Source organism: Mycteria americana, chromosome 1 (assembly GCF_035582795.1).
Source record: "Mycteria americana isolate JAX WOST 10 ecotype Jacksonville Zoo and Gardens chromosome 1, USCA_MyAme_1.0, whole genome shotgun sequence".
Taxonomy (NCBI): Eukaryota; Metazoa; Chordata; class Aves; order Ciconiiformes; family Ciconiidae; genus Mycteria; species Mycteria americana.
This window is the reverse complement of record NC_134365.1, coordinates 42,851,146-42,862,702: the sequence shown is the minus strand read 5'-3', so window position 1 is coordinate 42,862,702 and position 11,557 is coordinate 42,851,146. Positions and strand designations below refer to the sequence as shown.

Genomic DNA, 11,557 nt, shown 5'->3' with positions numbered 1-11,557 from the left:
AAGGTATGAGTGGGATCACCTTCCCCTTTGGAGATGGTTCCTAAAAACACTGCCTCCTTGTGCTTTCTGATCAGGAGAGACGAAATCCCCTCCTGGACCCAAAGCCAAAGCTGTAGGGGAAGGGGCCGCTCTGGCCCTACCCATACTACCTGCAATGAAGCAGCAAGAGGCATCGTTATATACTGAAAAAGCTTTCTGGCTTGTATTTGCACATTCATCCATAGGGACTTTCATTACTTTATTGTATTTATAGGTCCCCAGGCTTGGGAATAGTGTCTTAAGTGAGGCAAATGGTACTAGTTGAAGCTAAATCCCAACACCTGCTCTCATAAGCTGTAGCTGTCATCTCTGTTCAGCTGTTCTCCATCCTCCTTCACAACAGGCCTGTCCATTGTAATCAACACATAAATTCTCATTGGCTTCATCGGCCAGGTCCAATCTCCCTAGCAAAATCTCAGGAGTAGGAAAGCTCCCTCGCTGACCACAGGGGCATGGGCAAAACGTTAATGTCTGTGCATGGTGTTGGGCATTACTGCACAATGTTTGCTTTTTAATCTTCTCTTGTTTGACTGGAGGTGGAGGTGTGGCCAACATCTCTGGAAGGAGGGGCATGTGCTCTTGTAATATTTTACTTGAGCCTCTTGTATCCATAGGAGGGAATGACCTTTTAACGATGTCTCTCATCTAGTTTCATTCTCATGGTCAATGAATCACACCACAAGCTTTGATCGGCTGAGTGTGAAAATTACACCATAAGGTCATTTGTCTCTTTGAAAAAGCAGCTGTTCCATTTTTTTCTGTCTAATTGAGTTTGTCCTGCTGAAAAGGACACGGAGTTTCTTTCATATTTCAAAGCGATGAGTTCTTCGCATAATTTTAGTGAATTTTGGGCAGAAGAGGGGCTCGTTTTGCTTATCGCCGCTTCATTCTCAGAGGAAATTTTGCAGGCTGATTTCATGATCGATGAAATGTAACTAACTCACACCAGGCCACTTAATGCCATTCCTGCACCAACGTGATGTGAGGCGCTGAGGGTGCTCTGTATTTCACCTATTGCTGTCAGGCTGGCATCAGCTGGGACTGCTGCAGAGGCAGCATTTGAATTCCCCTGGAGTAAAGAGCACCTGTACAAGAGATAATTCTCCTGTTCCCGTTTGGCTGACTGAACGGCAAACTGGTGCCTAGTTCTCACATTTCCCTGTGGTATCATTCTGGGAAAATGGAGGAGAAAGAGATGTAAACAGGATTAAAAAAAAAAAACAAACCACGACACAAAACCAACAAAAAAAATACAAACAAAAAGCCAACCCCCCAAAAAATCAAAGAGCTCCCAGAAGGCCCTCTGCATCCCTACTTGTTAAGCACAGCCTTGAGCATCCAATTTATAGCAGGGAATAACCAAAGCTGAACCACAGCAACTTCTGACCATTCTGCCTCTACTTAGGCAAGTACATACATAGAAGTCGTGTCAAGGCAAGGTTAAGACTGCGACTCAAGCCACTTTGATATAGGGAAGCAAAACTGTTTCTCCTAGAGTCATAAAAGCAAAACAAGGTCAAATCTAGGAAACTTTTATTTAGCTCATTAAGTGAAAGCAATACAGACTATGTCAAAGCACTGGCTGCAGCTTCTTTACAGAAGTGAAATTTTGTTTCTGCTGAAGCTAATCAGCCTCAGTTCCAGCGATTCCTGCGCAAGGTTTCAGCCAGGTAAAATGACCCTGTGTGCAGACTAGAAAGTGAACAGCGCTTTGAGTAGAGAAGTACAGGTTTATGTCTATGTGTGCAATAGTATTGTGCCTGCCCAGAAAAAGCCCTGTTATTGAGAGCAACTGTTTTCTCAGTCAATAATGGTCAACTGTTCTGGTTAGCACTATGATTTAGCAGTGAGGGACATGAGGGAGACCACTGTGGAGCCAATCCTGCCATAAGAAGGGACGATGGGTTCCTAACAAGGGTCCATCTAGCCCCATTCTGCTTCCAACAGTGGCCAGGTCCGGATGCCTAGAAGGAAGCACAAGCAACTGGATAAATGATCTTTTCCCTGTCCATTTTTTTTCCCCCCAAAAAAAGGGCATTGCAAACTGTTTGAACCATCATTTTTGAACACATTTGCTCCAGTAGCAACTTCATTGTTAAAATAATTTAGTTCATGATTCCTCCCTTACTGCTTTTTCCAGCAAATCTCCCAGCTTCGGTGAGGAGGCAGTTCAGGGCCCAATCTACATAGAGACCTTTGGAGATGAAGAGTGCCAGGAGCTACTGCTGTTTTATACTTTTATAATAAAACCATACTGTTTTATTATTGTCCTTAGTTTAGATACGTCATCTGTGCTCAGGTATAATGCAAGTATGAGGTTGTTTCAGGGAAGTGAATAGGCTACTAATTCCACCCCGATGCCTTTAGCCACACCATCGCTATTGAATTCTGTAGAAATTTTCTAGAAGGACTGATTGTCATTGTTGGATATTTTTTGCTAAAAATCATCTGAACTCTTTTCCCAAGTCACTGCATTCTTGGGTAGCCAATAAGCTCTGATGCTCATTAGTAGCAAAAACTAGCCTGAGCTTTAATCAAAGGTACATTAAATCACATCCTGTTGTTTGGCTCTACGATTGCAAAACTAAAATGACTGAACACAATGTGGCAACATACATGCTTTAGTAGCACTGATGCCAACTGTTCTTGGCATAAAATGAGTTGACTCATCTTGAAAATAGGCCTCTGTTACTTAAAACTGGGGCAGAATGCAAATGCCTGCTTTGCTGACCTTCGCCAACATTGTTACCGGTGTTATTTGTGGAGCACTGCTGCACACTCTCAGAAGGGATCTGCAAAGGATGTGTCCCGTTAAGCTGATGTATTACAGTAAGATGAAATCACTTGTATGATCTGATAAACCTGTAGACTACAAGTAAACCTAATGCAGACTACGAGTGTTTTGGGAGGTCTGTCTGTGTAAACAATCTGTCTGAGCTGAGCTCATTCTTCCTGGCAAGAAAAATACTCCGTACCCATTTTGCTGGTTCACTGGGGATGTGCACTCCATTATCCTAACCTTGAAAATAACAGGTGTGAGGAGACAGAAAGCATGTAAGGGAGAAGAAGGGGAGTTTGTATGGGGAGAAGGATTACTAATGAAAGGTGTCCTCCTCAAAAGGCTCGCTCTGGACACTGGATACATGGCTTTTCATTTCTTTGTAATCTTAGCTAAGTTATACTATGTGAGAGAATAGATTTACATTTTCCCACCCGGTTTTATGCAAAGAGGATGGTAGCTATTCAGTTTTTGACTGATTTTCCTTCGTTATTTCATGTCACAAAAGCCTACACATGTAAGATGATAACACAAAAGGTCTGTAATTGGACCTGTGCCAAGTGCTGGGTTGAGCTGGATATGGCATGCATCACCTCCCCATGCATGGAAGTCGTGCAAAACTTCTTTGGGAGGTGTACAGCATCCCTTTCTTCTATAGCAAAGCTATACTTCCTAACACATTTAATTATTCTGATTAATACAATCCTGAGTGAGAAGCGAGGGAGTTGGAAACTACTCTCCATTGTTATTCTGCAGCATTGTTATTCTGCAGACTTGCACCGAAATCACTGTCTTAAACATTGGAAGAGATGTGGTCTTCATCGTGACCAAATCTTCCTGGCACTGTCTAAAAATCCATCATCCTGCATAATAATAAAGAGTAGTAATAGTACATAAATTCCTGCTTCTATTGGAGATATTTAAAAAGAAGAAGAAGAAGAAGAAGAAGAAGAAGAAGAAGAAGAAGAAGAAGAAGAAGAAGAAGAAGAAGAAGAAGAAGAAGAAAAAAGAAGAAAAAGAAGAAGAAAAAAGAAGAAGAAAAAGAAGAAGAAAAAGAAGAAGAAAAAGAAAAAGAAAAAGAAAAAGAAAAAGAAAAAGAAAAAGAAAAAGAAAAAGAAAAAGAAAAAGAAAAAGAAAAAGAAAAAGAAAAAGAAAAAGAAAAAGAAAAAGAAAAAGAAAGAAAGAAAAAAAGGACCAGGTAAGGATCCAAATATAATTTGATTAAAACAAGAATTCTCTTCCTCACTCTAGCCCCCTCCTAGATTCAAGGCAGCCTTTTGCCACAACCTGGAACTAGGATGACTCAGTAAATCTTTGCTAGCCTTTCCTCCCTTCCTCCCTTTCCCCTCTTGCTCCATCCTCCCAGTATGAGGAAGCCTTAGTAGCACTGGCTAAATGCAAACTGCTCTTCACATAAAATGCCTGAGACTGGGAAGCAGCAAATAGCTGGGCAGTCATCCCTCTGGCTGGAGTAATCATGTGCTGCAGGAGCTCAGATAACAAGTGACTGCCTTTAAAGGCACTAGTTTCCTAGACAGTTTTTGGTTAGTGCTCCTCATTCAGCTGGCAATACAGGGAGAGATTGTTGGATGAGTCCCACAGGAGCTGGAGTGCTACTCTCCCCTGCTCTTTCTGGGAAACCCTGCTGTTTGGGCATTTTGAACTCATTTTTTGTGCACTGCCATGTGTTTTTGAAGCCATACCTCTATTGTGGACCTTTTTGAACAGTGGCTGGGGCAGACTGAACTCAGTAGCTCAGGATGATCTTTCCAGCCTCCCCTTTCCACCATGCAAAAGTGACTGCAGCAGTAAACAAGGAAAGGGATGGCGAGCAGAAAAGAGGGCTGCAGGCACTAGGACCCCCCTGGCTTATCTGTGCCTTTGTGGCACTTTATAGAAAGAGTTTTTGGCTTCTGACTCACAGCTAGTGAGGCTAAGCATGTTGTTTTTTTAAAACTGAATGCTACACTGTGCTTTTACACTCGTGGCATCCCACTCTCTGGAGATTTGGCAGGTGTAAGTTCTGCAGTGGTGACCCAGGACAGGTAAGCATTGCTTGTTTAATAAAGAGTAAACTCTTGAACATGGATATTTATACTCCATGCCGTCACGCGCACGGCTGGGCAGTGTGAGCATAGTTATATAAACTCCTGGAGAATTTTGTCCAATTCAGGACAGAGCCCGGGCAGCTTTCCACCAGGGCTGCAGAACGTCCAACCGCAGCTGCCTCAGTAAGGCCAGTGCCCCTCTGTCCCCACCAGTCCTCCCACCAGAAATGCACCCCGGGCCTTGGCAGGGGTCTCCATGAAGAGGCCTTCTGCACTGTGGTTGGGCAACTCCTGAAGGGTGCAGACTGTCCTGCCCCTGGCAAACGTGTGGATAAAGTCATCCTCCTGGTGCAGAAGTGTTTGGGGAGTGCAAGTGCAGCTCGCTGGATGATTCAGAGGTGTTGACACACCATGGCGGCAGGTTAAGATTGATCGCCATAGCTGTTTGCCCCGTCTTTCTTCAGGGACTCACGTCCCCAAAGCAGGGGTGACAGGAAGGCTTGTGAGTCAGCTCCTAAACCACCAGAGCCCGCAGCCCAGCACGTTATGGGAAGCTGCCATTGACCTGGGGTCATGCTGTTAAGCCATAGTGTAAACTGCAGCTGCTTAGGAGCTGATTCACATCCCTTTCATCTGTTTCTGCTGAAACCTTCAGGGATACTTTCGGTGTCCTTGTTTCATCTGCCATGGCTTGTGGGTCAACCTGAAACCAGGAATGAAGTTCTCCTGCAGAAGCAGAAGAGAGTGCTCCAGTTCACCCATTTGAGCAAAGGTATTTCTTTTCCTTGGTCTACTTGTCCTTATGACTGTCAGTCTGACTGCTGGGTTATGACCTAAAATGTGGACCTCATGGATGAGCTTTGAAGAAGTTCTGTGTGCTTTAGAAAGAGTCTTTCTATTAAATAGAAACATGACAGGTGTCCAGTCCATTCTTTGAAATTACAATCCAAGACTTGCTTTTGTTGGGCCTTTCTCTGGGCCTGGAGGGATGGGCCTAGAGAAAAGAAATGGCCTGATTCTCTTCAAACACAATAAATTTCAAGTCATTGTGGTGTAGGAGGGAGAACCAAACCCAACATTTTTTCTTTATTCTTGATATTACAGTGGTATTCAAAGACCTCAGCTGATAAGAGCCACCACACAAGTACATAGTGGAAACCCGTCTCTCTTGTGAAGAGCTTCAAGTTCACAGTCAGTGAGAGCATTAATATTTCATATTGATGAAATTCTGCAGAGCTGAACTGAAGCACACAGAGGAGGGAATTAGCCTACCTCATATGAGCTACCTAGTTTGGCTAGTCAAAGAAATGGGCATTTTTTGATGGTGATTTATTTGAACGTTAGACCAATGTTGAAGACCAGCATTTGTGCCTCTCCATTGTCAGGGGAGGAGAGCTTGCTTGACTGGCATAGACCAGGTGCCTAATTTTTAGGTGGATAAATTTAATTGAGAGTGAGTCCCGGTCTCATCTCCATTTTCACTGCGGTAGAGTTCAGAGCTATAACTGAAGCACTCTCAAAGGACATCATGTACTCTTGCTCTGTCATCTGTTAGCACTTGCTTCCTTTAGCAGCCTCTGCACAGTGTTCATGTGCTTCCAAGAAAACCTTTTTGTCCTGTCCATCAAAAGCAACACCAGAAAATTTTAATCATGTGTCTTGGTGTTACTAAGGCTTTTGACATGATCTTACATCACAGCCCAGTGAAATATTGTCCAGATGAAGACAGGTAAGACGGGCACCAGAATACCTTTGAAAGGAGAAGTCAGATGGTAGTCACCAATGGTTTACTGTCTAACTGAAGACTACATTGTGTGAGATTTGGCAAGGGTCCATTGTAGGGATCTGGATGATGGAATAGACTGTATATTTATTCAGCCTTCAGGTGATGAGAGCCTGGAGGAACTGTAACCACACTGGCGAGATGAGTGAAGGAGATCATAGGATCTCCTTCTTGAGGAAGGAGATCAAGGGATCATAACAAATTGGAGGAATAGTCTTAAATAGCCAGTATGGAGTTCAGTGAGGACATAGGATTAGGAACAATCTGTTGCAGGATAGGAAATGAATATGTAGGCATCAATTCTGCTGAAAAACATGTGATGGGGTTGATATTGCATCACAAACTGAAATAAGTGCTACACTGATGAGAAAAAAGGAATCATCGCGTGAGGACGCTTAAATGGGAGGTTTTTAATGTAAAACAGCTAATACAGTTGTTCCACTTCACTGGGGTACTGTGTTGTATACCGCCCTTGAAGAGAGATGGAGGGAGCCTAAAGGAAAGCAACAAAGATACCTTAGAAAACATAACCCATAAAAAAATTTGAAAGAACTGGAACCACATAGTCCAGAGGAGGAAAATCTGAAGGAAATGTAGGCTGCAGCCTTCAAATATGTGAAAGATCATCATAAAGAGGGTGGTGGTTGATTTCCTCCCCCACCCGTATTCTGCCTCAGGTGAACAAGGAGTAAGAAGATGAGATTACAGTAGAGGAAATAGAGCATAGATGGTCGGGCTGCAAAAGCAGCAGAGCAATAGAGTACTTCAAGAGACTGAGGAGCTTTAATCACTGGCAATTTTAATAACAAGGCCTTTTCAACCCTATTTTCTAGGAATCTGTGATCTCACCCACTTTATGGTGAACCAGGACACATGGTCAAGTGCCTGGAATAATTGCCAGAAAACAGCAATTTATTAGCAATGGCAGCTCTTCTTGCTAGTCGCTCCAATCTTTTGCCAGAACTTATATCTCTATCCCCCCTACTCCCACGTTCTTCCCTAGTTGCCAGAAAGAGTGATTTGCCCCAGCTTGCAGCCTGCGTTTGATCTTAAAGTGGTTAAACAGCTGCTCGTGCGGTCCATACGCACATCCTGGCCTTGGAGACTTGTTGGCAGAGCGCTCGGTGGGCAGTGCAGCCGCTCTCCATCATGGGGCTCAACTTCTCCAGAATCATTTCATCATCTCTTCACGCAAAATAAAAGCAGTTCTGGGGGTGGGGCTGAGGCGTGGTTGTTCTAATCTCTCTTTCCTCAATGTAAGCAGCATCTTTATGAGGACAGCGAAGTACTACCAGCTGGAGAATTAATTTAGAAAATTTCCTTTTATGGAAGAAGTCTTTTTCTAACACTACCAAAGAGAAGCTTTTAAAGAACGGCACTAATTTGAAAAGCTTACTGTTTCCTTTTAGGCTGTGGATTCAGTCTAAATAAAGTGCATCTTCCCATTGCAGCGCAGACATTTTCAAGTGCACTGACAGCAACAGGGAGATTTTGGTTATCAGTGAATCTGTCTGTATTTTATTCGCCTAACAAAATAATTTTGTTGTTCAACATTAAACATCCGTATCAGACGGGAAGAAGCTGATTCTCCTCATTGGGGACAGATCCAGCTGTGCCGGTGGATGGAAGAAAGGGGGAAGGGAGAAACAGGGTGAGCTGTGGAACTGAATGGCCACAGCTACACCGTGCAGCCAAGGGGGGCTGTGCAGGCTGCAGTACCCGTGATAATGTGAGGAGGGAAGACTCCAACCACCTTCATCCCTCCCCCTTCAGTACACATGTACCTGGTCAGCCCATGCAAGCCTCCAGACAACCATCCTGCTGCCGACACACAGTAACACAGCTCACTCTGTGCACTGTGCTGATGTAGGAATCCTGTTTCAAAAGACAAGACGCTAATTAGATTTTATTTTGGATTCTCATTTTGCCAAGCCATAGGTGGTTTGCTTTTGATTTTTCTTAAGGTCTTTTAATGCCAAACCGTTTCAGCCTGCATTTTTCCTTTACTCTCTGTCCTTACTTGTATTTGCCATTTAGGCTGGCATTTCCACAAACTTTGCTGATTTGGGACATAGCGACAATTTTAGGAGGTGTTTAGCACCCAGAACTCCAGCTGAAGTCAGCTGTAACTGAGTGGAGCAGAAACTGGTGCTAATCCATACAAGAAGCTTACAGACTGTCACGTCCGATCCCCTCTGCGTCCTCGATGTCCTGTGTTTCTCCAGCCCTAAGTGCTGCTGTCACCTCCTTCCTAGTTCACAGAAGACCTGGATTCAGACAGACAAAACATTTCCTTCTGATTGATCCAGAATGATTTCTTGGAGGCTGGCAACGTAGTGGACACAGCTATCTGCTAAGGCTTAGACTGATGTTGTAGACATTTTCAACTAAAGCAACAACCTGCTTCAGAGGATCACTTGAGTGTTGGGGTTGGACTCATTTAATCAAAGCAGAGGATCAGTGCCCAATTTCCATTCTCCTAAGGAAGGTTTTTTGCTCTTTTCACATTATGTCAACAAACCATGAACCTGTCAAATTCTGCTGCTTCACTCTAATTACAGCGTGGGCACGAGAAATGATCCACAGAGTCAAAGGCAGAGATGTGGCTCCATAAATACATTTGTCAAACTGACCTCAAGCTGGCAGGCAGCATCAGTGCCAAAAAATATTTAGCAGGTGCAAGCATGCCAGCCACTTGTGGTATGCAGTATGTTTCTTTAGCAAGTAGATGGCTCTATGTGCTGTTTTAATATCTGTGGACATTTCTCATGTGCTTCTATTTATTTACCATGGTATTTTGACTGATGCTATGCAGAGCTGTGTTTGACAGCCAGGCACCTCACAAACCTGTTCTCTCTTCTGTTTTTGACTTGTGCCCCAACTGCAATGTTTGTACTTTTTTTCTTTTTCCAAGTGATTGGAATCCACTCAAACTTCAGAGAATTGAACATTTGATGTAAAGAGGATTGAGTTCAGGCTAAAAGGCAGGGTACAAACAAGCGAACAAACACAGGCGCACCCAGCAGACCTGATGGACACAGGTCAGGGAGAAAGAAAGGCAGTGAAGAGTCAGGATAAGAAATACAGGAATCTGGTGGGTTGACCCTGGCTGGATGCCAGGTGCCCACCAAGCCGCTCTATCACTGCCCTCCTCAGCTGGACAGGGGAGAGAAAATATAACGAAAGGCTCGTGGGTCGAGATAAGAACAGGGAGAGATCATTCACCAATTACTGTCACGGGCAAAACAGACTCAACTTGGGAAAATTAATTTAATTTATTGCCAATCACAACAGAGTAGGGTAATGAGAAAATAAAAACAAATCTTAAAACACCTTCCCCCCACCCCTCCCTTCTTCCTGGGCTCAACTTTAGTCCTGATTTTCTCTACCTCCTCCCCCCCAGTGACGCAGGGGTATGGGAATGGGGGTTGCGGTCAGTTCATCACAGATTGTTTCTGCTGCTCCTTCCTCCTCAGGGGAGGACTCCTCACACTCTTCCCCTGCTCCAGCGTGGGGTCCCTCCCACGGGAGACAGTCATCCATGAACTTCTTCATCATGAATCCTTCCCATGGGCTACAGTTCTTCATGAACTGCTCCAGCGTGGGTCCCTTCCACAGGGTGCAGTCCTTCAGGCACAGACTGCTCCAGCCTGGGTCCCCCACGGGGCCACAAGTCCTGCCAGCAAACCTGCTCCAGCACAGGCTCCTCTCTCCACAGGTCCACAGGTCCTGCCAGGAGCCTGCTCCAGCATGGGCTCTCCACAGGGTCACAGCCTCCTTCGGGCATCCACCTGCTCCAGTGTGGGGTCCTCCACGGGCTGCAGGTGGATATCTGCTCCACCATGGACCTCCACAATGAAGGATAAGTGGTTGCAGCAATATATCTTCTAATGTGTAGAAAAATCATTCTTGATTGTGAGGGGGAAGCTTGATTAAATGGCCAGGGAAAAAAAAAAAAAAAGAAATTAAGACTATTTAATGAGAAACACAGTTCCATGCATGTGAGGCTTGCTTACCAGTATTCTTTATATGTCAGCATCTTTATTTAAGCAAGTTGATTGTATTTCACCGGTTTTTCAGCTTGGAAGGAGAAGGACAGAGGGGTATTAAAGCACAAGACAGCTGGGATAAGAAGAGGGGTATGGAGCCTGCAGAACACCAACTTTGAGTATACTTACACCTCTGAAGGCTTCGCACACGTATCAAGAGATGCATGTAAAAGGTTTGGTGTTTGTTCGGGATATTTTTTTTTTGTGTTAACACCAGTAACTTGCCTGTCTTCTTGCAAGTCTAAAGGATTTTTTGCACCCATATACCAGGTTTGCTGCTTTTATGAAGAAGAAAAAGGGCATGAGACCCAGCAAGCGAATGGCTAAAGCAAAGGAAGAGGCATGAAAAGCCGTAAAAGCAGAAGATGATTTTGGTGGTGGTAGCCAACACCAACTTCAGCTCATCTTAAATGTCCACAAGGTGCTTCCCAGTAGTTTAATGTTTAGGGTGACTGAGGCTGAAATTCATTAAGCACTTTAACCTGGTATAAGATGACATTCTTGCTGAAAGAAGCTGGTTTTGTGCTTGTTGACAGGTACAGTTTCCTTCCTAATGTGCAGCCAGCAAGAATGGAAAAGTGGGAACAGAAGAGCAATATCTGGAAAACGTGGAAGGTATTCTGTTCAAAATCAAGATCTGATTCTGACTAACTTGGGAATGAGAAAATCGCTGCTTATACTTGTCTCTCACCCAGTAAAAATGGAGCAAAAGTTCTGCCTTGCCACATTTTATTTACTTTTCCATTATAAAATTGTTTGAAAGAAGCTTTCCTTGCAGTTTCCTTGTGTGAAAAGAGCACAGGACTGATATGCAGTCTTGTGCCACTGGATCTGAAACTGGAGTCGGTGGTTCTCACAG

The 11,557-nt window shown here is 44.1% G+C and overlaps 1 long non-coding RNA gene across 1 annotated transcript; it reads left to right on the top strand.

The window, feature by feature from the left end:
• Positions 1–5,565: 5,565 nt before the first annotated feature.
• On the top strand, positions 5,566–11,304 carry LOC142404630 (uncharacterized). Its single transcript, XR_012773921.1, has 3 exons — positions 5,566–5,638; positions 10,969–11,119; positions 11,235–11,304. It is a non-coding gene; the product is annotated as an uncharacterized LOC142404630 (long non-coding RNA).
• The last annotated feature ends 253 nt before the right edge of the window (positions 11,305–11,557 follow it).